Here is a 26,609-nt window from a genome sequence, read left to right as displayed (position 1 = left end):
ACTGTACCAGTTACCGAGTGCCAGTAAGTCGAATATTCAGGAAATCCAATGTGATAGCGACCTCTCGTGACTACTAACGGGCCAATTCGCACAATGATCTAGATATCAACTAGATATCCACTAGAGTTTTGAATGATTCACGGTTAGTTTCACTAGACTTATATTGACCGGGATATAGACCGTGATTACCTTTTGTATTTGTAAGTGAACGCAGCCGACGCGCAAGAATGGGGTAGACAGAGCGCTGTCTACACAACTTTGACACCCACCCGCTATCTTCAGTCACCCGTGAACATGATGCATGTAACTGCGTCGAAATATCGGGAGCTCACAAATAATACAAAAGGTAATCACGGTCTATATCCCGGTCAATATAAGTCTAGATATCCACTAGATATGAAACAGAAACGAGAACGAGATATTTAAGAAAGTCATGTCAAATTTTACATTTCCGCGATTCCGAATGTTACGCAAACATTAAAGGCGTTGGGCCACTGTTACTTTTTAGGGTTCCGTACCCAAAGGGTAAAAACGGGAACCTATTACTAAGACTCCGCTGTCTGTCTGTCTGTCTGTCTGTCCGTCCGTCTGTCACCAGGCTGTATCTCATGAACTGTGATAGAAAAAAGTCTGTCTAGCAGTTGAAATTTTCACAGATGATGTATTTCTGTTGCCGCTATAACAACAAATACTAAAAACAGAATAAAATAAATATTTAAGTGGGGCTCCCGTACAACAAACGTGATTTTCAAATTATGTGATACCCTTATTCTGTCGAAATTAAATTATGCTGATGTAGTGTTTGGCGAGTGTTTACTAGCTAAGACAAAAAAGGTACTGCAGCGAGTACAAAACGCATGTGCACGGTTTTGTTTCCCTGTCCCACGACGAGCACATGTTTCGCCGTTTTTAAACCAGCACGATCTCCTAAATATGAATTCACGTAGACATCTACACTTTTCCACATTGTTGTTTGGAGTCATAAAAAATAAAGAACCCTCGTACCTACATGACAAGCTTAACTTCTCGCAGCGCGCCATAAGACACGCATCACGACTCACTTTTCCTCCACACCGCACGGTTGCCTTCCGTGGCAGCTTTCGTTTCGCTGCCACCAAGTGTTGGAATGATTTGCCACCACCAGTACGTAATTCGAAAACCGTGTCCACCTTTAAAATTCACCTCCGTAAATTCATACTGGCTAAGCAAAAATGCAACACTTAGGCAACCGTGCACACTCAGTCACTCACACACAAATCGCATAGACACTTACATACATACATACACACAAACATTCATAAGACTTAGGTATAGGCTAATTTTAATTAAGTAATTTGATTGTTATTTGTATTTAAGCTTTCCCTTATTTATTTTTTACATTGTGTTTACTAGTCCATCTACTGGGCCTTACTGAAAATCAGCGTCGCAGAGTGTGCCATGTTGGCTCACACCGTGACACCAAGCTGAGTAAGGACCATTTAGCGCAACCTCATTCTGTTTAATTATTTCTAGTTTTAGTCTTGTTATGTTGTGCTAATAAATGCTTTTTCTTTCTTTCTTTCTATTTTGTTGCCGTTTTTTTGCGTAATGGTACGGAACCCTCTGTGCCCGAGTCCGACTCGCACTTGGCCGGTTTTACACTGTGGTTTGACTCTGCGCTAGTTGCGATTGCAGTAAGACGGTTTAATTAAAGTTCATATGTAGCAATTAAATGAAGTCGGTTTCTGTGATGGTACTGCTTTGCTTATTGCGAGTGCCGCCGCGGAAACCAATTAGTTGAGCTAATATAAGTTTACAAGGGTATTATGAGGTTTCATTGATATTTTATAATAAAAAAATATTGTACCTACGGAACTTGGCGCACTGGCTATTGAAAAAAAAATAAAAAAAGTCATGGTCGAAAAAATTGGGTCGATAGCGGTTCGAATACTTCGAATACGGCCTTCACCACTGGAGGATTTAACTAAACTAACTTAGCGGTTTCACTCACGTGTTTTTAGTCACTCGCGCGACATGTTTCGGAGAGCCTAGGTCTCCATTTTCAAGCACTAACAGTGCCTGAGTGAGTAGCGGTCACTGGAGGACTTCGTCACTTTTGTAGTTTTCCGTACCCAAAGGGTAAAAACGGGAGCCTATTACTAAGACTCCGCTGTCCGTCTGTCACCAGGCTGTATCTCATGAACCGTGATAGCTTACTAGACGGTTGAAATTTTGATGATAGACAGATGATGTATTTCTGTTGCCGCTATAACAACAAATGCTAAAAAGTACGGAACCCTCGATGGGCGAGTCCATTTGCACTTGTCCGGTTTTATCTTTATTACCTATATGACATCTATTCCAGTTTATAGTTTTAAATTTGTTTAGAAATATAATTTTTGGCAAAGATAGGACGTAAGTAGGAAGTTGACCATGTAGTTTGACGGTAACAAAAAATACTCTCGAATTGATAACCTCCTCCTTTTCTGAATTCGATTAAAACGTCAAGGTATACTGTAATAATATACACCTAAATTACAACAAAATATGATATGTCCCTTCAATATAATTTATTTTCTTTTATTGATACTAGCAACGCCATCTATCAAATAAATATCCCAATAAATCATGTTAGGGAAACGTTGAATTTACAATACAATGGCGAACAATCGTTGTGTTTACCGAGATATGATTACGAATTGTGCGAAATACTGCCAATGCCAGTCGTAAGCGACATTGGAAGACCAGTTGCAGTTGACTTGGACATTATTACCTTAGAATATGGTACTGTTCAATCCTGCGCCTTCAGTTTTAAACACAAAGAAAGGCCTGCATATGACGCAGCCCTCGTATAAACTTTTAACACAAATCATAAGCATTGTCACATAAAATAAATAAAATCAGAGTTGTGCTATTTGCAACAAAATTCCAAGAGAAAATTGATGAGAAAAAACAAAAGACGGGCGAATGGCTGTTTTTTCCGGCCAATGCGCGCGCGCGCGGTGGCTGCACTATGGAGGTTTGCCATGTATAGGCGGGATTCAACTGAGTGTGCGGCATTGTGAGGCACAAGCAAATTCAGTACAAAAATTCTTGTGCCACACACTGGTGGAATCCCGGATTTACAGAATAAGCTTTCGAATGTCACTCGGTTGTTGTGCGTAGTGGAAAAGAATAGTAACTGGTAGGTTTCCTCAATTTAAATCAAAACATATCTAATATTTATTTATATTGCTATTGGGATGTATTAACATATTGTATTAACATGTGTAATTTTTTTTTTCTAAATAATTTGTGCACTACGGATGCCTGGAGGAGATCGTTTAAAGCAATAAGACCGCCTGTTGCTACCTTTATTAACATTGTACATCTGTTTTTAAATTTGTTTTCTTTGTGGTACAATAATAGTACATTTCGATGCTAGTGCGGAAAGTATGTCATAACTTCACGAGTACCGAGATATCTCGACTCTCGAGAAGACTCGGGACGACTGGGACGAGTGAAGAATTACATTTCCGCACGTGTATCGAACGACATTTTTTAATACAGTTGCGAAAAACTAAGAAAAACCAACTTTCCGCACGCTAAACAGTTACGTAAAGTAGCACTTTTTGATGAGCAACTATCATTAAAAATAATATTTAGGTACCTACTTATAGAAAAACAATTTCTTCAAAAAGTATAATTTATTATTAATTCCCTTTAAATTATTCACTCGTTACACCATGTACAAATAAATATATCCGAGCTATCTCCAATGAGACCGGATATCCGTCGGCCATCTTGAACCGGACGAGCCGAGATATAACGCCCGGGTGGCATTCGGATTCAAACGCACAGGGTGTTGGGTAAATCAAATACCCTTACAACGGAATGATAAGAAATATTAACACTATTGTACGTGTATAGATGCAATAATTTAACGACCATATGCAGCAGTAATGCTGGTGTAGTCTGCTAGTCTGAACCCGAACGTTACCTTTATGATGACAAACGATAAAATCGTGATCGAAGAATCATATTTTGCAATCAAAAATTGATACACACAGATAGATAGAATTTCAAAACTTTGGCTCACAGGCCAATTCGAACGTACACTGACATCACAATGATATCTAAATGATTTATTTAACGTCCAATTTGCTCGTAAGATGCAAGATAACCTATTCACATCATTTAGATATCATCTAAAAACAAAAATGCAACATCTGTATATATACGCTTGTTTGATACAAATAAACATTCATTCATTCATTCATTTATTCATTCGTTTTCGTTCATTCATTCTGCTGTCAGTGTACTTTCAAATACGCCTGTTAATCTTATTGCAACATTTGCAACAAGTGGTATTTAAACGAAGAGATATGCAAGCAATGATAATATAAAAGCTCATAAAAACATTAAAAACTCGGGCACAATATTCCAAAAGCAAGAAGCATGTTTCACAGAGCTTATTGTTAATTCACATATTCAGTTTTAAAAGAAAACAAAGACAACATACACAATGGGACATGTAAATCATTCCATTCCGTTTGCAAAATGTGATTTTTCTTTCACAACACCGTATTTCGTTCTACCTTGTCATTGGAATTGCAGCCTTAATCGGTATAGAATAAGTAACATTTACAAATAGCTGCAACAGAATAATAAGAGGTTTAGGAAGGAAGGATAAATCTTTTGATTCGGAAACTTGAATTCGACTCACAATGCATGGAAAGTTTGTGGACGCATGCATCTGTTTTGTTCTAATTTGTGAGGAATATTCAGTACTGGGATACGGGTTAAAATCTTTATTATGTTGCAGGGAGTATGGTGAAGAGAGGGCACATTTGTAATTAGACATTCAGAGTCGTAGGTGCAATTAGGACTCCGGCAAGCTCTGACGAATTGCACCTTCCCATACAAACGTAGTTCCGCTCTCATTTTAAATCTACGTATTGGATTGTAATGAAACTTTGCACGTAGAGTGACATGACGTATATCTAGGCCCGAAATTAGTTTATATAGCTCCAATTTATAAAACAAACGAAATAGAAGAAAAACAAGTTTTGTATGAAAATTTTTAATTCGCTCTATTGTTTTAACTATGGTATCAGAAGCTACATTCTACTTCGCTCGTACTTGTTTGTACATGTGTATTGGCGTGAGCGAGACGAATGATAAATAACTTGATTCAAATATCTTTGTGATGTTAGTGCATGTTCGAATTTGCCTGTTTAACAAATTGTTAAAGTAATACAATAATATGATCATTATTGTCAAGAGGGCTCTGTACATTTTCATGTCGTATAGGGTGACAGTTCAGTATAGTATGAAAAAATTAGTTCCAGTGAAATTCCGCAACATGGCGCGTGATCATATATTCCTGCACCGGTATCATGGTCGCGTTTTTGTCACTTGTCATATCATGCGTCACTTATGCAATTACGTACTTGTTAGAGCGTGACAGGTATGGCGACAAATGATAGACAGTCGTCCATCTTAGCCCCATTAGTCAGAAATTTACATCTGAACAGGTACAGTCAAGTTCATAAATATGTTTACATATTTTCACCTTATTGCAATGGATTAAGGTGAAGAAATGTATATATATTTATGAACTCGACTGTACCGCTAATGTTTTTTTTAAAATGAAAATCGATTATAAATTTGACGAGGTTTAAATGATGCCATTTGTAGGGATTATAGGCGAGAGTAAAAGATGACTCACGCTAGACCGGACCGGGCCCAGGCCGAGGCGTCCGACATGTCATTGTCTATGACGACTGATCGGTGATCACGTGGTGCTTTCCATAGAAAACGAAGCGTCGGAAGCTTCGGCCCGGCCCCGGACCGGTCTAGCGTGAGCCACCCTTTACTCATCTGTCTGTTACTGTTACGTATTCACGCTGAAACTGCAGAACCGATTTCGATGAAATTTGGTATAAAGAAAGTTTGAGAAGAAGCCAGTAAATAAATAAAATAACAGAAAAGAATAGCAATAAAATACTCAGTTACTAAGAAACAGAGTAAATCCCCAACAGTTATAACAGCCATGATCATAAAACACCGAAATTTAAACGCTAAGCGTAAATCCAAATTTGCAGAACCAACAAAACTTACAACTGAACCTTGTAAACAAGAAAGAAAATCAACTTATTTCATTTGGCACGACACTCCGCGGAGTTTCGTTAAAGAAATTAAAAAAATTCGCTTGTTCATTACCGTTCCGCTTTTTCACGGACATTCGTACCGATTCTTCGTACTTTTTTAATTAATTAAAAACTGGACAAAAGAGGATAACGGATAACTTGGTGTGTCGAAGTTTCGTTTCAAATTAAATAAAAATTACGTTAACTTTTTTATGCGGAATGATTGGTAGCGTTTAAATTTGAAAATTTATTGGACCTGTTTTTTTTCGCATTCACTTTAATATCGGTTAGCAAATCACTTTATCTGCGTTCATTAAGAATAAGCGCCGCTAGGGTGGATTTCATTTTCATTCTAGGAGGTGTATTCTGACTGTAATATCAGGTTATGTTAGTTTATTTATTAGTGTTAACGTGACGTTTCTGATTGAAGTATTATCAATTTTAATAACAAAACTTCCGTGAGACATAGACATATTAAGTATTATCACTTTTGACATTGATAGATCATAATTATCCGTAACTTACTGTTTTTACTGTTTTTTTTTTATACTCCGTCGGTGGCAAACAAGCATACGGCCCGCCTGAAGTTAAGCAGTCTCCGTAGAATATGTACGCCTACAACTCCAGAGGAGCTACATGCGCGTGCTGACCCTAACACTCCGCACCCTCGTTGAGCTCCTGGCAACCTTACTCACCGGCAGGAACACAACACTATGAGTAGGGTCTAGTGTTATTTGGCTGCGGTTTTCTGTAAGGTGGAGGTACTTCCCCAGTTGGGCTCTAGATCTGGAATGACATCCGCTGTGCTGTGCCCTACCTACCACACAAAGCGAGATGACATTCACAGTGTCCATACCTCTCTTTTGGACGTAGAAGGACATACCCGGGTCCAGTTTCTGTCAATTTCCTTGATAAAATGAGTGACGGAATGAAAGTCATAAGCGTGGCAGTATTGCGGCTTTATTAAGAAATGGACAGATAATACAGATATAGCGGCGGAAACGACGACGTCGCAACAACAGTATGCAGTTGCAGCTGTCATTTGAACGTCACCTTAACAATGATAATTAAAACGTTAACAAAAAACCGGAGTGCGAGTCGGTCTCGCCCACCAAGGGTTCCGTACTTATTATAGGGGCAACAGAAATGCATCATCTGTGAAAATTTCAACTGTCTATCTGGGTTCATGAGATACAGCCTGGTGACAGACAGACAGACAGTCGGACAGACAGACGGACAGACAGACGGACAGACAGACGAACAGACAGACGGACAGACAGACGGACAGACGGACATACAGACGGACAGCGGAGTCTTAGTAATAGTCCCGTTTTTACCCTTTGGGTACGTAATCCTAAAAATTAAGGGTCGCGTCGCAGCTTTCGACATTTCACAAGGCTTTCATTGAATAAAGTCGAGTCGAATATAAGCATCCAGTTGACCTAAAACGCTAGGTTTCAGTAGAATTACGTCAGAACAAATTAGGCTAATGTTTATGTGCCATTAATTCCCATGCCGTAAGTCACTTGAGGCATAAGTTAGAGCTTGAAGCTAGAATCACTTTGTGGATGCGGCATTATTTATTTATTGTACAAAAACAAGTAAAAAGTAAAAAAGGCGGACTTAATGCTTTGAGGCATTCTCTACTAGTCAACCACTGGGCTAAACAGAAATTATAAACTGTTTGTGTGTTTTGTGTGTTCTGTTGTTGTTGTGTTGTTTTGAGGGTGTGTGTTGTGTTTTCAGTTTATAGTTTAAATAGTAGTGTGTCTACTTGAAAAAACACAAATTAAAATATTTTCATAGAAAATAATTTAATTTGTTAAAATATTTTCATAGAAAATAATTTAATTTGTTTCTTAGAGTAAACATAAATTAGTTAAGGTGGGTGGTGTAAAAAAAATGTTCCAAATATAAAGCATTATTGTACGTTTGATACTTTTCGCAGTTATCATGATTTTAAAGCCTTTTTTAAACTATTTGTCGCCTCTCGCGTCGAGTAATGGTCCCTATCATCCCTATGGACAGTTCCTTTACTAAGTCTCATTTGGTTGGGCTTAATTTAAAAATAATAATTTAAGAAATAATATTTATGTCTAGTATATGTTACATTTAGACATACAAGAAGAACTGGCCTTTACGTTTTGTTTTTACATTTACTTAATAGTGACCTGCCCCGTCTTCGCACGGGTGCAAATGGTGCAATACTGATGTAAATACATAATAAACCTTCCTCTTGAATCATTCTATCTATGAAACCGCATCAAAATCCGTTGCGTAGTTTTAAAGATCTTAACATACATAGGGACATCAGGAAGAGACTTTGTTTTATACTATGTAGTGATACGTTTTATAATGAGCAGACGCGGTTTTACACATCGATGTCCCTACACAGAAATGCACTAAAAGCATGGCGCAGAAAATTGTTGAATTATTTATCGAAGCCTGCGCAAGTTTTCTGAATCCTGGTCCAAGGCACTACTATAAACAACTCTTCATTAGTTTAGCAGCTTTATAGCTTCATAAAAACTAGCCAACGAAATGAATTAGACGGTAGAAAATATTTTTGACCGTATAGATTTATCTCAATTTAGAAAAATAAATCAAATTGGTATAATATGTACATAGTGGCTGAGCTTTTTGGTGCGTTGTTTCATCCACTACTATTGATGCTGATTTCATTGTACAATGCTTGCAAAGAATAGACAAATCTACTTAGAAAATATTTCTCTGCACTCTACCATTTGTATTTTAAAAGAATCCAGAAACAATCCCCTCTACAATATTCGTGATTCATTACAATAATATATTGAAATTTTAATTGAAATCCGAGCCGCCGTGCGACTAAAGTCTCTCATAAATTTCGCATTCGATATTTGACGTGCAGTAATGGACGCATTAATATTAAAATTTTAATTAAATTGTATTTTCATTGAATTATTCGCATTTTAATATTGTCGAAGTTGGTTTTAAACGTATTGAGAGCTCCTGTTTCCTTATAGTGCTGAGCCTGAATTTAGCGTAACGTAAATTCAAATGTAACTTAAATTCAATTGTTTTAAATTTTTGCTCCTAACGGCAAACCCTGCGGCAAATACTACAAATGCGAAATAGTTATCTATTTGTTTTTACAAGGGGGCAAAGTTGTTGTTTAACCCGTCGTGCTAATATTGGTACTCGGGCTTCAAACTTGAATTGTCGGAATTTTGATGGGTCGAGCATTTAAAAATCGGAATGTTATTCGACATTCTAAAATTCGGAATAACATTTTTCGGAATTATGTAGTGTACCCGTACAAAAGATCTGTACGTCCGGCGCTTCTATATGGTGCAGAATGCTGGCCAATGCGTAAGGAGGAAGAGCACGTAATGCACCGCACAGAAATGCGCATGCTCAGATGGGCAGGAGGAGTGACGCTGATGGACAGGGTCCGGAATAACCATATCCGTGGAACGTTCAAGGTTGCACCTATTGCCGAAAAAATGTGCGAGAGCCGACTGCGCTGGTTCGGCCACGTGATGCGAAGAGACGACCACCACATGACTAAGAGAGCCCCAAATGACATTCCTGAAAGTAGAAGGGGCAGAGGCCGCCCCCCTACGACTTGGATGAGCACAGTGTCGAAAGATTTGAGGACGATAGGCGCAAGCCCTGACATGACGCAAAACAGAGAAGAATGGCGCAAAATGATACGGAGAGCCGACCTCAAACCCTAGGATATGGGATAAAGGCTAAGATGATGATGATGATGTAGTGTACCCGTTGGTCCGGCGTGCGGCACCGCTAACTCACTTTTCTTCTCTACTATAGAAAGTAGTTCAGCCAATTCACACTCATGCAGATAAAGTAGTTTCATCTGCGTATCTTAGATTGCTGGTTGCCTTGCCACCAACAGATATTCTACTCTCCCAACCTTCCAGGGATCGCCTTATTATAAATATTCTTCATATAAGTTGAGTAGGATTGGGCATGTTTTTCTGACTCCTTTTTGCTTAAAAGCTATTTCAGACAGACAAACAGATTGTCTTGTTCTTCAGATGAAGCCTTAAGTCGGTGCAGAGTTATAATCTGGCACGTAAGCTTTGTCCGTAGAAAAGGGCAGCAAAATTAAAATATTTAGGCGCGAAGAATCGACCTCCCATACAAATTTTGTATTTAGCTCTTTTAGAGTACAGCTTGGTCTGAAAAGATTATTTTTTTCATCAAAGTTATGTCATTTTGCAGATTCTGTATTAAGCGGCTTTAATATTAAACGCACAATATTCCCGAAAGTTCGAGCGAGTTGCGAAATGCCAGAAATATTCCGGCGACCATCGCAATTGTTCGTGGAAATTTAAAGGATAGTCGGTAAAGGTGCAGTGATTAATTGAAAATTGTAATTTCCAGCGATTGGAAATTTTTATATTAATGCTTATTGATGCTTTTTTAGGGTTCCGTACCCAAAGGGTAAAAACTGGACTCCGCTGTCCGTTTGTCCGTCCGTCTGTCCGTCTGTCTGTCTGTCACCAGGCTGTATCTCATGAACCGTGATAGCTAGACAGTTGAAATTTTCACAGATGATGTATTTCTGTTGCCGCTATAACAACAAATACTAAAAACAGAATAATATAAATATTGAAATGGGGCTCCCATACAACAAACGTGATTTTTTTGCTGTTTTTTTCCGTAATGGTACGGAACCCTTCGTGCGCGAGTCCGACTCGCACTTGGCCGGTTTTTTACATTACACGGTAAAACACAAACTGGACTTTGTAACGTTCACAATGATTTTATCGCTGAAAGTAAAATAAAACTAATATCACTTACGCAAGCAAATATTACTTTTAAGATTTATTGTTCAGTTAAAATTTTTACAAAATGATAATATTATTTATTTTGTGTATATCTTTCTTGTACACAGGACAATGGTGTCCCGGACATTTGAAAGTCGTGCGCGGAGTCAAAAATATATTAAATATTAAATATTTTATTGTTTATGAATATTTTGAAATTATTAAAACAGAAATAAAATGAATGTATGAAAAAAGAAAATTGTTAAGATATTTGATTATTTATTTTTATTATCATTTACTTACGATGAAAATGATACCGCAGTTTTCCATGAGTCAATGACCAATATTGTTCAATACACTTCTTTTCGCATTCCTATAATGAATAATATTCGCATCAAAAGCAAAACTACAGCAAAAACACTTCCTCCCAAAAGTCATTTTCTCGCAGGAAATCCCCCGGCAATCTCTTTTGAAGTGAAAGGCGATAATTAATTTTCCTTTTATATGAGCTTTTTTGCTTGGCTTCGAATTACAGAGGACAAAGACATTAGGGAAAGAAAAATATTTGCTTACGGCAAAGGAAAGTGGTGTGAAATTGGAATGTTTTCAGAGGACACGACATGTGAGCGCTTCTTTTGAAGGAATTAGAGAATTTGTTCGGATGTGTGCTAGTTCTAAAAGGCGGTAAGAGGAACGGAGGCATTCTTGTTGTGGCATCTTTCGGATTTTACCGCAATTTAATCCGATTTCTGTACAATTTGACATGCAAAATAACCCAATACTTTTATAGATTTAAGCTGATGGAAACGATTTGAGCCAGGAAAATTATACGAACTCCATGTTGAGAGTAAATATTTTGATTTTCGAGCTTGAGTGAGTTTGACTGATTGATAATGGGATTTGGCTCTGTAAAGGATGGGAAAGTAGAATAGCGATTTGGGCAAACAACCCTTATAAGAAACTCGCTTTCCATTTACTCCGTTTATAAGAACTAAGTTGCACAACAAAACAAATTGTAAAATAAATGTTATAATTAGACTAACACTTAGTTTATAGGTTCCCTAGTTTAAGTATTACTAACAAAATATGGATTGTATGAAATAAATAATTTTTATTTTTTTTATTTAATGCAAAGGCTGCGTTCAGCTTATGGTTGGGCCGTGTCGTACGGCTGCGATCGTGGCCCAAAATGGTCCCGCCGGAAGATCAGCGCTTACTTTCGGGTCAGCATTATGATGAGGCGATACCATTTTCGTGGTAAACTTTAACTCCTACCTATTTTATAAATTCCTATAGTTTTAGTTAGGTATACTTCTGTATGTAATTTTTAGTTTTAAGTTTATCACGAATAAAACATTAAATTTGATTCTGATTCTGATTCAATTCAGACGGGTTCATTGTTGTTACCCACCAGTGCTTGATGGGCAACAACAATACGTCTTCCGTTTTGAGAACAGAAAATAAAAAATGAGATCATAACAAGGACAAACAATAACAGCGCTTTATCTGCCCATAAGACCATCCCGTTCGGTCATCTCCCCATTCCCCCTTGTCACATCTAAAGTATTGTTCGTCTGAGCTGAGAACTAGACACAACGTAATATCCTGTTGGTGTTGCAGCTTGTTTGCGACGCCTATTGTTTGAGTACTATGGACTAGGCCGATATGGAAATTAAAAGTTGGCAACACTTTTATTAAAAGAAAATGGCGACGTTAAGTTGAATGGAGGTTTAGTTTAATATACTTTGCGGTAGATTAGTAGAAAACATTTTGCACAGGAACTGATTATTTATTTTATTGATAAAAAAATAACTGTCGTGTTTCCGTATATTTCAAACACGTTTGTCGTTGCTACATTGTGCCTGCTAAATTGTTCGTATGGTAGGTAGAATTGGTGTACTTTTTAGGGTTCCGTAGTTAACTAGGAACCCTTATAGTTTCGCCATGTCTGTCTGTCTGTCCGCGGCTTTGCTCCATGATCGTTAGTGACGTGGTCGGTTTTAAGGTTTTATTCACGATCTAGTATAGTGGTGTAATAACTACCATTGATATAGTTAACTGTGCGTTTCTCCAGAAACTTCCTGCCTCGCACAGCTAAACTGTGAAATGAACTGTCGCCTGCGGTATTTCCCTAACGGACCGATACGACCTTTAAACCTTCAAGAAAACAGCGTACTTACTCCCATCTTAAAGGCTGACAAACGGTGGTAGCTAATTATCAGGCAATTCGTCAGTTCTTTTGCCTCTTATATCATAAAAAAACCTTATTGCAACGAGATACGGTCTAAATTAAGTTCGCTACTACCATCCTTCAAATATATTCAAGATACACGTTAAGCGCTATCTCCATTAATGAAGCCATGCAAACAAAATTTGCCATCAAAAAAAAATCATTACACAACACAAAAGCACGCTTCGGGCCAAACGGACAGCCAACTAAAACAGTGTCAAGTAGAAAACAACTTTACCTCACTGCAAATAGAGTTCAATAGCGAAAATCTTGGTTTTAAACTTTGCTTCTTTGAAGGAAATATTAAAAAGTTCGGTGTTTCTCTTAAACATTCTCGTTTTATACGTTCATGTTTTTGGTCTTAATTATATCATGGCGAAGTACAGATGTAGTACATAATTGTTATCCATCGTATTTTCTTGGAAACGTTCGTATTTGTCATGCTAGTTCAGTCAATGTCAGTACTTTTTGTACCGAGATTGACTGAAATAGCAAGATACGTTCGTAGGTTTCCGTGAAAATGCGTTGGAAAATAATCTGTAATGAGTTTTATCGTTGTAACACAGGCCTCACTTATTTATTTTTATTCTAAGTTTTTCACTTAATAATTAAACCTCGTTTTTATATCCGATATTAAATTATAGTAAAGTGAAAGGCACACTCTAAACTGGAATTGGAATAGAAACAATAAATAAAGCCTTACAGAAAAAAATAAACTACAATTAACTAAACTAAAACTACTATAAAACTAAAAATCTTAATCTAAAATGGGCCCCCGTGGCATGGTGCCGAGGATGCTGGCAGCATTTCCGCGCTGGATCGCTATGCTCAAGCGTTGGGCGAGGAAGCTGCCAGCTCTCTTATCTCCGGTCCCATCCACCAGCCGTTTCGCCAATTGCCGGTATTTAGGCCCTGTGCTGCGGGGCCCCATGGACCAAGAGTCTCGACTCCAAATGCAACAAAGTAATATGAGAATCGAACTAGAATGCAATTATAGTTCGATTGCTGAATTTGATATCCCGGTCTGACGGAGTCAATTTTGGTTTTACCTTAAATAGTGTGAGGGCAAATGAAAGTTGTTTTATAATTTGATATACAGATGTATCACAAATTTATTTTTTGCAACCTGAAGCCCAAATTGATTACTAAAATGGTCTTGCTTTTTATTAAACCACTGGTTTTCTTTCAACGCAACAAAATACTCGACTAACGTTCCGTTTCAGACTAATTTAAAGACCGGCCGATTTCTAAAGGCACTTTTTATACAAGGGACCTTTTGTATGTACCCTTTTGTAATATAGGTCCTTTTTGATCTTACACGGCTGAATTTCGAACGTCTAATATAACCAATTGCACTTTACAACGGGTTGAAAGTAATGGTCAAATAAATTATCCTATCCGTTTTGACCTGGGAGTTACTACTGAATCGCGAATGTTATCATAATCATAATCATAATATCGTTTATTGCACCATGGTAAAAAGTTGTTACAAAAAAATACAGAGTATATAAGTATCACATGGACCCCAGAAGGGTGTTGCAAACATTTTCTTAAGCTAAGTATTAATAAGTTTACTTACGTACTAACTTTGGAACATTAACAAGCCTTATAATAGCGGTATATCAAAATTATATTAATTACTTATGAAAAATATCATCTAGGAATTCTGTGGCTGAGTAGTATGCTTTTTCTGCAAGGAATGATTTTAACTTTTTTTCGTATGTCGCGTCTCTTTCCTCTGCTTTTATATGGTTTGGGATGTGATTATAATATTTTACTGCTGCATAATGAGGGCTTTTCCGATATATTTCTAGATTTGGGACAGGTTGCTCAAGCTTATATTTTAGTCTTTTGTTTGGTAGCTCTCTGAATAAGTTAATATTTTTCCTTACATACATGCCCAATTCAAAAATATATATAGATGGTAGAGTAAGTATGCCAAGTTTAATAAAATGAGGTTTGCAACTATCCCTATTTCGAATTCCCATTAATACACGAATGCATTTTTTTTGCATCACAAATAAGTCGTGTGCATCAGTACTGTTACCCCATGTTAAGATCCCATATCGTAACCATGAATTTGCAAAGGCGTAGTAGGTAGTTAGAGCTGTTGTTAAATTTGTGGTTTTGCGAAGCGTAAAAAGTCCATATAGAAACTGGGATATCTTAGTTTTTGTGCATGTTATGTGTGTTTTAAAATTAATATTGTTATCAAGGGTAATACCTAAGAGTTTGAAATTATCTACTTCCTCAATATCTGTTCTGTTAAGTGACAGTTTTAATTGTAATGGTGTTCTTTGATATGGATAAAATTGCATTAATTTTGTTTTATTTGAGTTTATTGTGAGATTATGGTCGCGCATCCACTGGTTAATATTATTTAAGGTATGAGCGAGCTTTACGTTGTAGTTTTCATTTCTGTTAAAACTAAAAAGGAGGGAGACGTCATCTGCAAATAATGTACATTTGGCATCAATTTCTTTCGGTAGGTCATTAACATATAGCAGAAATAAAAGACAGCCTAAAACACTGCCCTGTGGGATTGAGCCTTTTGTTTCTGTAATGTCAGACCGAACTGTTTCTAATTCATGACTGGATGGATTTAGGTAGTCTATCTGAACAAGCTGCGTTCGGTTTTCCAGGTAAGATTTGAACCAGTTATAAGCTATGCCTCTAATTCCTGACCCGTATAGCTTATTTAGCATAATCTCATGAGAAACTTTATCATATGCTTTTGTAAGATCTAAGAGTAATCCGACAGCCAGGCGTTTGTTATTTATGGTTTCCATGATTTCTTGTGTGTAGTTGGTTAGGGCAAGGGCAGTTGAACGATTTTTTCTAAAGCCATATTGTCTGTCGTCCAGTACCTCATTTTTTTCCAGAAAATTGTAGACACGGTTGCACATACATTTTTCGAATATTTTAGAAAGGGTGGGTAAGAGAGCTATGGGCCGATAGTTGTTAGTGTCCAGAGTACTACCTTTTTTATGTATAGGTTTTATAATTGATATTTTAAGTTGCTGTGGGAACACCCCTTCATTAAAAGACTGATTAATTAATATACACAGTGGTGTTGCAAGTTCGGTGGCACACAATCTGATTAATGTTGAAGGGATATCGTCAATTCCTGTGCTATGTGTGTTTTTAAGTCCGCGTATAAGTTTAAAAACCTCAAGCTCTGAGACAGGATACAAGAACATAGATGTAGTAACTGGAGTGCGAACTGGACGACCACGTGGGGCGACTTGAGGATTGTCGTCGTGAGTATCTTGACTATGGTAAACTGAAGCAAAGAAATTATTGAAGGTATTTGCTATGAGGTTAGGGTTATCTGTTGTAATATTTTGTGACTTGACCGTAATTTTTAGGTTTTTCTTCACTTTTACATTATTTTTTAAGTTATTTATAATTTTCCACATTGTAGCCGTTTTATTGACTGATTTTTGCATTTCATGTATGTAGTTTAATCTTTTTGATTTTAGTACCGTCTTTTTCAAAATGCTTGTGTATTGCTTGTAATGTGTTTTAAGAATGGAGCTATTTGATTTACAAGCATGTATTTTTAATAATCTTTTATTTTTACAAGATATTTTAAGTCCTCGGGTAAGCCATGTTTTTTTTTGTTTTCTTTTAACAGTTAGGCGTGTAATGGGGATTGTATCGTTTAATATTTTGCTTAAAATTTCGGCTAAAGTATTGTAGTTATCATTTATATTATTATAGGTAAGTACTTGGGTCCAGTTGATTTTTGAGAGTTCATTTTTAAACGACAATTGGTTTTCCAGATTATGGATTCTTTTATGTGTTATATAAGATTTATTAGGTCTGTTTATGTCCTTGTACGATTGAATCTGAAATTTGCAAATAATGCTTGTGTGATCGGATAGCCCGTAGTCTTTGATTAAAGTATCGTACGAATTATTGTTAGTAAAAACCAGATCGATACAAGTGGCAGAGTTCAATGTTGTTCGCGTTGGTTCTTTGATTATTTCTAGCAGATTAAGAGTCAGCATAAGATCAGAAAGCCGGCGAGAATATTTAGATTTTTGTTGCATATTAATGTTGAAATCACCCCCTATCACAATATTTTTATTCTGTTCTTTGTGTTTAATATTTTCTAATATGGTTTCCATACAGTTAAAAAATATTTCAATATTTCTATTAGGTCTATAGATGCATAAAAGTATAGTGTTTAGCTTGGGTAATTCAATACAACAGCATTCGAATACAAATTCAGTCGATAATTTGTTAATGTCATTCCTTACAACGTATTCTATTCCATTTCGAACCAAAATGCAAGTTCCTCCTCCACTGTGTTCGCTTCGGCTAAAATCTGTGGCTACCTCATATTCCGGTATATCAACTAGATCAAGTTGTAATGACTTCATCCAGGTTTCCGTTAAGCAAAGCGCATCAAAGCAATGATCTTCTAAAAAACTCTCTAAAATGTGTGTTTTATTATTGAGGCTCTGCATGTTTTGAAATAAGACAGAAAAGTTTTTGTTAGTGACGAAAATTATTCCTACTGTTGTCATTTATCAACTGAGAGCTCTCAGGGATAGAGTGCGACGATGCACTCGTGTGGGCATTGTTAGATTGCTGAGTTATCCGTGAGCTTTTGGTGCAGTCGGCAGAGCTTGTGTTCATCAGAGAGAGGGGGCTGAGGCTTCGAACAGATGCACAGTGTTGTCCATGTTCGATTATCGAAGGTGGTAAGTATTCGCAACCATTTATAAATACTCTGTCTTGCTTTACTATCGGGTGCAGACCGCGCTTACGCGCGTCTCTGATGGTATCCCTGAGTGCTTGTCTTTTTTTCAGTTCCTGTGTGTTCAAAAAATCTGAGATTGCGAGGCCTGTGTTCTTAAAAATATGTTTGTTATGTAAAATGTAGTTTTTCATACGTTTACTTATTAGTTCTATCTGAACAGGCCGTCGGTATCCACGCTTTCCTATTCTTTTCAAGTCCTCAATAAATGCATTGATATCTGTGCTCAAGAATTCACGAAACACATTGGTTACACGCTGTATAAGTACGTGCCAATTTTCCTCTGGGTACTCATCCAAACCGTAAAGTACTATTGTTTTATTTAGGCAACTTTCATCAGTAGTTTTTCGTTCTTTTTCTTCAACCTTGTTTTTAAGTTCATTTAACTCGGTCCGAAATTTCACATTTTCATATTCTAATTTTTTTATCAGTTCGCTCGTTGCATTAATGCTCTGTTGCAGTCGTCTTTGTTCCAGGGTCAACGTAGATGTGTTATGAGATATGTCTTGTTTGAGATCGTTTATTTTTGAAGTAAACTCGGCTACGAGTGTCTGCTTAATGTTGTTCGTTATAGATTCTATTAAAGTTTCCCTCATTGCTTCGAATTCCATTTTAATCAGGTGGCTAAATCTATCAAAGGTTATGTTATCTGCGTTACTCGCCTCTGCTGCACGCTGCTGTGAGGTTTTAGCCTGACGGGGTGCTGAGGGTGTGGAGAAAGTGGGTGTATTGTCTGTGTCTGTATCGCCGCCCACCACATTCAAAATGTCCGTGTCGCTGGTCTTATTAGCGTCATCTAATTCTCGTTCCATTAGTCTCAGACCCGCCGGGGACGCAGGGGTATTATCATCCCGCCGGCGCGGGCGTCGTGTGGTCTGAACACAGGTAGGGCATATCCATTCTTTTTTTAACCGTGGCTGATTTTCTCGAAACATTGCCGACGTTATGTTAACGCATGAATAGTGGTAGCACAATTTGCATGTTGTGCAAAAGAGGCGCTCATTTCTGTCTACTTTTAAATCACACCCTGGACAATTAAACATTTTGAATATTTGTAGGTGTCGGTTGGTCTTCATAGAGTTGTAACCAATCGCTTGCACTGGTTAAAAGTTCAACAAAGTTCAACACAATTCGCGGAAATTCCTAGTTTTCTAAGAACTAGCTTCGGCGTATTTAAACTCCAAAATGGCGTAAGCGCTGCACGATTTCATACATCTTACGCGTTTTATTGAAACGATTGTCATTATTCGCGCGCACTTCTGTTGGTTTAATGTTTTTGTGTTTTGTACTGAATTGCAACTTATATTAACACTGAAGTTAACTTCATCACAAGCACTGTTTTCTATAGATTATTTTGATATATAATTCAACCCAAACACTTCATTTTAGACTAGTTAAAACATTATTTTAATCAGAGCGTTTTAGATCCCGTGTTTACAACTCCGTAGCGAAACGCAACCTTCCTGTTGCAGTTGAACTAACAAATAGTTATTTAACAAGGGGGCAAAGTTGTTGTTTAACCGCTCGTGACTCGTGCTAATATTGATACCCGAGCAAGCGTTTAAAAAATTTTTGCCCCAGAGTGAAACACAAAACTTTTCACCACACCAACCCGAAGAAAATATAAACTGTAAGATATCAAACAAAATCAAACCAAATCAAATCCAAATGAACGTCATTAAATATTTATCATTCAAAATCATCATTTAAAAGTCAATTCTACCAGCTAACAAAAACAACTTAATATTTGCATCTGATACTTTGCCCCACATGTGGAAATATAACTTTCTCATCCGTTTTTGAATAATCAAGGGAGCCTTTATCAGCTGGTGTGGTAGAAAAGTATTTGTAAAGGTACCGTTCGGATTTAGTCAACGCTAATTACTGTTGCAGTATTACTCCCTACTGCATTGCTGATGCAAATGTAAAGTTCGAGCTGCAAAATTGGGTTTGACTTTTGCGGTGGCCATACAGTCGGCAGTAATGGCGCGCTGTAATACTGCGGCAGTCCAGCTCTGTCGACTACATTTAATTACTTCACAAAATGTCAGGAAGGTTTGACCACGAACGCTGTAAAGGGTTCGAAACGTCGAGATGTATTCAATATACGCGATATAATCCGTTTTCATAGTTTTATTTCAAGGTAATTTTATCAAGAAAATTAATTAAATTTGTCATTTCTCGCAGTAATGCAGCAGAATGCATTACTACTGTAGTAGTGTTGTTGCGCGACAATATTGTCAACTTCATTGCGCCTGCAGCAAATGTCAAAAGCCCTTCTGATGCTTGCCATGACGTAACTGGTGGCCGAAGAGCTGGCGGCTTCTTCGCACAACTTATCAGTGCGATACAGTGAGGAAATGCCGCCAGCATCCTTGGCATCCTTTTGCCTCAAGGGCTTTAGATTTAAGCTATGTAGTTATTATTTTCGTTTACGTAGTACCACTTTATATGTCTTGTACGAGTATGTAAATAAGTATGTGAACAATTAAAGCCCTCCTTCACATTTTTTTAAAGTTTCGGCAGCAATACAGGCGGAAGCAATGTGGCGCTGTATTACTGTAACAGTAATGCTGGTGCAGTCTGAATCCGGTACCTTTTATCTATATCCACGTCGCTATCGAGTTTCCAGTAGTAGCTATCCCAATTGAAATTCCAGTTAGCGGCCATTGTACGGGCTAATTCCGCAGGACCTATTGAAATCTTTGTCTCAACCTGAATACGGATGGTTGGCGATGAACAATTATTTGCCCTGTAAATGTGATTAATTATAGACTGATATGATTCATGGCATTAAGGTGCAGTGAGTACAGATTTCTCCGAACGCAGCTCGCTGAGCACTGAGCGGACGGCCGTGCGTACCCGGGATCGCGAATATGTTATTGAATTGTTATTTTTAGTTATATCTAACAAAAAAAAGTAACCGATGAGGTCGATCAAATATAAAATTACGCATTTTTAGAAGCAATTTTCATGTTAACAGCTTTTGCGCAAAAATAGTTATAAACTTTAACGGTGCGTTTTAGACCTATGTTTGTTTTCCATCAAGCAAAAATTGTTAAATGAGGGTTCGAATCGATGACGTTAGGTACTAAAGAAAGCAGGTCTCAAGATTGCTAGCCGTGTTTTTAGGCAAATGTGTAATGATGTAAAAAGCGCTACCATTTTTCAAAAAACTCTGCTGGCTGACTGCACTGCAGTGAATATCAATAAGGTATTGTAATTCTGTTGTGCTCGGGTCAATGCAAAGTTCTGATCGTAATAATAGATGTTGAGGGGGTTAAACTTTGAAGGCGATGTTCCTGTGAAACTTGGCCTGCAGACGAGTCCATACCATTTTCACACAAACATACACACAAACGATCTCCATGCATTTTTTATTAAATAGGTGCATTGGGATAACTTCAAATGCGGGGTAATTTTGAAAAATTGCAAATATATAGGTATACTAAACTAGAAGCACTTTCTACTTAGGCGATATAACCAAACGGAGACGCTTTGATTGTAATTAGGGTTCCGTATCCAAACTCCGCTGTCCGTCTGTCCGTCTGTCTGTCACCAGGCTGTATCTCATGAACCGTGATAGCTAGACAGTTGAAATTTTCACAGATGATGTATTTCTGTTGCCGCTATAACAGCAAACAACAAATACTAAAAAGTACGGAACCCTCGGTCCGACTCGCACTTGGCCGGTTTTTTTCTGTACAAAAAAGTCCGCCGATTTTTGCGGGGGATTGGAACATCAAATGTATATGTAACGTAAAAATAGCCATGTCAGATAAACGTCAGTCCATACATTGTGTATGACCATTGGCCGACTGTTTTCGACAGAGTGGAACGTCTGTTAATGGCTACTCCGTTTGGTTAGTGTAGCAACAGTAAGCAAGATGCCTTGGTAAGCTTTGCAGTAGCGAAAGTGTTCATCATCATCATCATCATCATGTCAGCCGATAGACGTCCACTGCTGGACATAGGCCTCCCCCAAGGCTCGCCACTCCGACCGATCCTGTGCCGCTCGCAACCACCGAATTCCCGCGACCTTCACCAGGTCGTCGCTCCATCTCGTAGCGAAAGTGTTGCCAAAGTATATTGCTTCTGGGTTTATTATATATTCGCGATTTTCAAAATTTACCCCGCCTTCGAAGTTATCCCAATGCACTTTAAGTAATTCTGTTGCGTAATAATGCGTAGTAAATTTGGATATCAGTAGTTTTCAACGTTTCAGTGATAACAGAACACACGACACATTTTTGCGGGTTTCATTCATTCTAGATCTATTCAGAACTAGGTATGTTATAATTTTGTTATGTTTATGACATTTGTTAAGGCGGTTCCCTGAGCCAGAAGGCGAAAAATCTCATTATATGATCATGTTTTTCTAAGAGGCGTTGATATTCGTAGACGTGGAAAAAATATATGTAGTTCTTGACTATATTATCTTTAACAACATAGCTTCCGATACACGAATTATGAAACTTCGCTCGATACAATTAATTCCCAAAGTAACCTCTAACTCTGACTTTTAATCCTACTTTACTCGGTTATTTATTATGTGATACTATAAACAAAAAAAGAAGAAAAAACAATCTTAACATAAATAGTAATTTCATAGCTTTAGAATTTCGATACTATGAGGTATCGTTTTTAAAATAAATAAAAACCGACAAAATTCGATCAAAATTGACACTTGGCGTGTATGTTCTTTCCCGTTCTTTCTTGCGAAATGTGGCAAAGACAGCGGCAAACCGATGGAACGGCCTTAAGATTGCTATGCTACGATGACAAGTTATACTACTAGCTTTCAGTGCTCTAGCTAATTTTGAACGCCACTTCGGTTATCTTCATTTTTTCAATTGCGCTTCAGAAAAACCTGACGTCCGCGAACCAGATTTTAAAGTAACGAATCCGCGTACCTTATCTTGCTTCTAATTAACACCTTTTTCGACCCTCACCCGAAACAACCCAGCCGCAAAATCAAGTACAAACTTACCCCAACTTATTAATATTGAACTACGAACGATACTGGACCTTAATTATTGGGTATACGGTTGTAGTGAACGTGTTGATAAGTTTGTAAATCTGTACCTCCGTCACAATGGGTAGATATAAATTAATTACTGTACTTAAAGGGATTGTCTGAATACGCTTGTGATAAAAGATTTAAGCATAGATAGTGATTAATATGTTTTCCGTACTAACAATACAGTACAATATAATCTAACTTCAAAATTCGCTTCTTAGTTTGTCGGGATTTTAATTGTTTTTTTTTTTAAATGTTGACTCGATTTTTCAGACAGCGGGTTCGCTGCAGCCGCTGCGGGCACGCAACGATTCCACCACGAGCGCGTAACAAGTTGCTTACCTATATATTTTTTCAAAATTTTCAGTAACTCGTATTTTCGCTTGCTGCGAAATAGAGTTGTGCCGTTCCCGGTAACATTACCCATTTTGTATGGGGAATGTTACCGAGCGAGAAGTTTCCCCATACAAAATGGGGAATGTTACCGGGAATGGCACAACTCTACTGCGAAATGGTTGCGCTCCCTCATTTAACTCTAGTCTCGCTACGTGCTCGCCTCGCTTTAAATTCTCCCGCAAATTGCCAGTGTGATAAAGCTGTGAATTATGATACTAGGTTAGTATAAAAGTCCCCGAAAACAAACCTTCCTTCCTTCCTTCCTCATTACAAAGGAATAAGGTGCAATATTGTAAATTTATCTTTGAAGTCGACTGTACCTAAGTTAGGTAAATGGCACTTGCCTAAGTAAGTAAGTACCCTACTCTCTTAATACCATGTGCAACATGAAGTAACCATTAAAGGCGCCATTAGACTATCCGACGTAGGGTGCCCATTTCTTATTCAGTGTGGCGTAATGGCCAAGGTCCGATGGCGATTAAAAGCTCCTATTTGTAACCTTTAGCAATGTGCTAGGCAGTAGACCTTTATACTTAAAGGCATAGACTAAGAGGCCAATTCTATACCTAAAATCAAAATATATCTAAATAATGTCATATCGTTCTCATTTCAGTACGACATTACTGCCAGTCTCAAAAAAATCAGCAGCAGCGTCGATTTTGACATTTGCGGCAGCACTAATATCGCGCTGCAATACTGCTGCAGGAATGCAGCGGACTGCATTGATGCTGCCTTGACGTGGGCGCTGTCACTGTCAATTTCCGATAAAACTAGTGACGGATTTAACGTTCTTACAGCTACGAACGTCACTCATTTTATTAAGAAAATTTACAGTGACAAGCCGTAATTCCGCTACAGAAGTGCAGCTGCAGATGCCATCTGAATTTATTTTTATTTAATCGAATAGCATTAAAAAGTCACAAATAAATCGAAAATATAATATAAATATGCCATCTGAAAGTCAATATTAACAGTCACTATCAATCTTCTTGACAAAATTATAAATCGCGCCAGCAACTACATCAACGCATCAATAAGTTATATTAGTTGTTTATATACTCTCTTAGTAATATACATGTGTGAGCTGTGGTCACTTATAAGTGCCTAAACATCATCATCATGTCAGCCGATAGACGTCCACTGCTGGACATAGGCCTCCCCCAAGGCTCGCCCCTCCGACCGATCCTGTGCCGCTCGCAACCACCGAATTCCCGCGACCTTCACCAGGTCGTCGCTCCATCTCGTTGGAGGCCTACCGGCAGTTCGTCTTCCGGTACGCTGACGCCACTCCAGAACCTTCCGGCCCCACCGGCCATCAGTGCCTAAACATCTGTAATGTTAATTATCCTTGTTCTAATGTATTTGTGTAGATACACACAAATCAGCAAACCACACAAATCTGCTGGAGTTGCAGGCGTACATAGGCTATGGAGACTGCTTAACATCAGGCGGGCCGTATGCTTGTTTGCCACCGACGTAGTATAAATATATATATATATTACCCGTTGGTGATCCTTAAATAAATAAATAATAAAATAAACGCCGGCAAGGAAATGAATAATTTAATCTCCCGTGTCAACGCTACACCAGCAACGCTGCTGTAGTCGCCATCTGATTCTAACATTTCTTAGATAAGCGACCAAAATTCTGTTTTGTGTGTCCCTATTTCAATATCTTCTCAACAATGGAGGTTTCCATTACATTTGTAAAATATATCTCAATATAACCGGTCATCGGAATTTCTTGTCGCTCCCAAAATAGAACGTCAAAACTCTATAGTATCGTTTTAGTAGCTTACGACCTTTTCAAGCAAGTTTTACTGCTACATGGCTATAAATTGGACCACATCGGTTGCTGCGTTGCGAGGCAATTTATGCTCGGACCCCGTTCCGAGCGCGTAATGGATGGCGCCCTGGCTTGCTTCAGACATGTTCATTTGATGAGATTTACGAGTAGTACCGATATTTCTTGGGGCATTCTTGCATTGGTATTGTGTGGTAAAACGGTGTTGGCTCTTTTTGTTGGCTTATTGAATGCTTTCAAGTACTCTTTGGGCAACGTATACTTATAGTAGGGGAAGTAAGTACAGAAATGTATTGCGATTATTCAGTCGCACCAATCACTTCATTACCGTTCCCACATTATTGACGAACTGTGTATAAATGGTGAAGTAATTTTCGGTTATCTTGTAGCACTCCCGTGCTTCTGCTATTCTTGTCACAATGATCCTGTTTGATTTTATAAAACGGCCAATAATGTGGTGATGGTAATGAAGAATCAAAACGCAGTACAAAATCGCATAGAAGCAACCGCAGCAGTAATATGCACTTTGTCTCAGACGACGACGCTTGGCACGATTATTCATTAGATCCTAATGTTTTATAAATACATGTAGGTGATGTAAAATTATAATATTTTAGAAATATATAATTATGGGTGATGTGATACATCATCATTTTATCGACATCGGCTTATAATGTACGTTTTACTTGTCCTCTCACTATATATACGACAAACCAAATTGCACCCGTCAAATTACTGAGGTATGACCTGTAACTATTTACATACATATTTATGCACAATCTACTGCCATAATTCTTTATATTTGTCTACTTTAGCACGACCTAACTATGTATAGTCTAACATCCCATCTATTTTAGCCGGCCGGCGACAAAGCCGTTTGACGAATTACAACGTAGACATGACATGACATGTGTGAGATGACATTAGATTCGTCTCGGTCACATGCAGTTTATAAAATGACGCTAACGCCTAAAGATAATTGAAGTGTGCAAAAGGGAAGTCATCACGTAGATGAACATTTTATGAGTGCGAAAGAGACAGACTATAAATGAAGAAGCGTGACCCGCTAACGGACGCTTGAATGTACATTTAGCAATTTTCGCTTAGCACATTTGCATATAAACTTCTATGCAGGAGGTACCTTTTATCAGCAGCTGACTGTACCAGAAGTTAGCGGACTGGAAAATACGAAAAGCTCTACACTGGTCTAAACTTTCACGATTTCTACACATTATTAAATTGTAAAATTGTAATGTACGGGAAGCTATTGAAATCAAAAAAACATTGCAATTTCAATCGGAACGAGGGTTTTCAGATCTCATCCACATGAAATCCAGTCAACCCGAATATAATAAAAAACGAATATCGGCAGTCGATAAATCGAATATCGTTAGTGTTGTGTGTCGAGTAACATCCCTAGTACGCAAAACGTTCAAGCTGATAAACAAGACCAAGTGCGGGTAGTTCGAAAAACTCGCGCGGCTAGAAGATGTTGATGTCAACTTTAGCC

Source organism: Cydia strobilella, chromosome 16 (assembly GCF_947568885.1).
Source record: "Cydia strobilella chromosome 16, ilCydStro3.1, whole genome shotgun sequence".
NCBI lineage: Eukaryota > Metazoa > Arthropoda > Insecta > Lepidoptera > Tortricidae > Cydia > Cydia strobilella.
The sequence above is the reverse complement of the archived record's forward strand: the minus strand, read 5'-3'. Positions refer to the sequence as shown.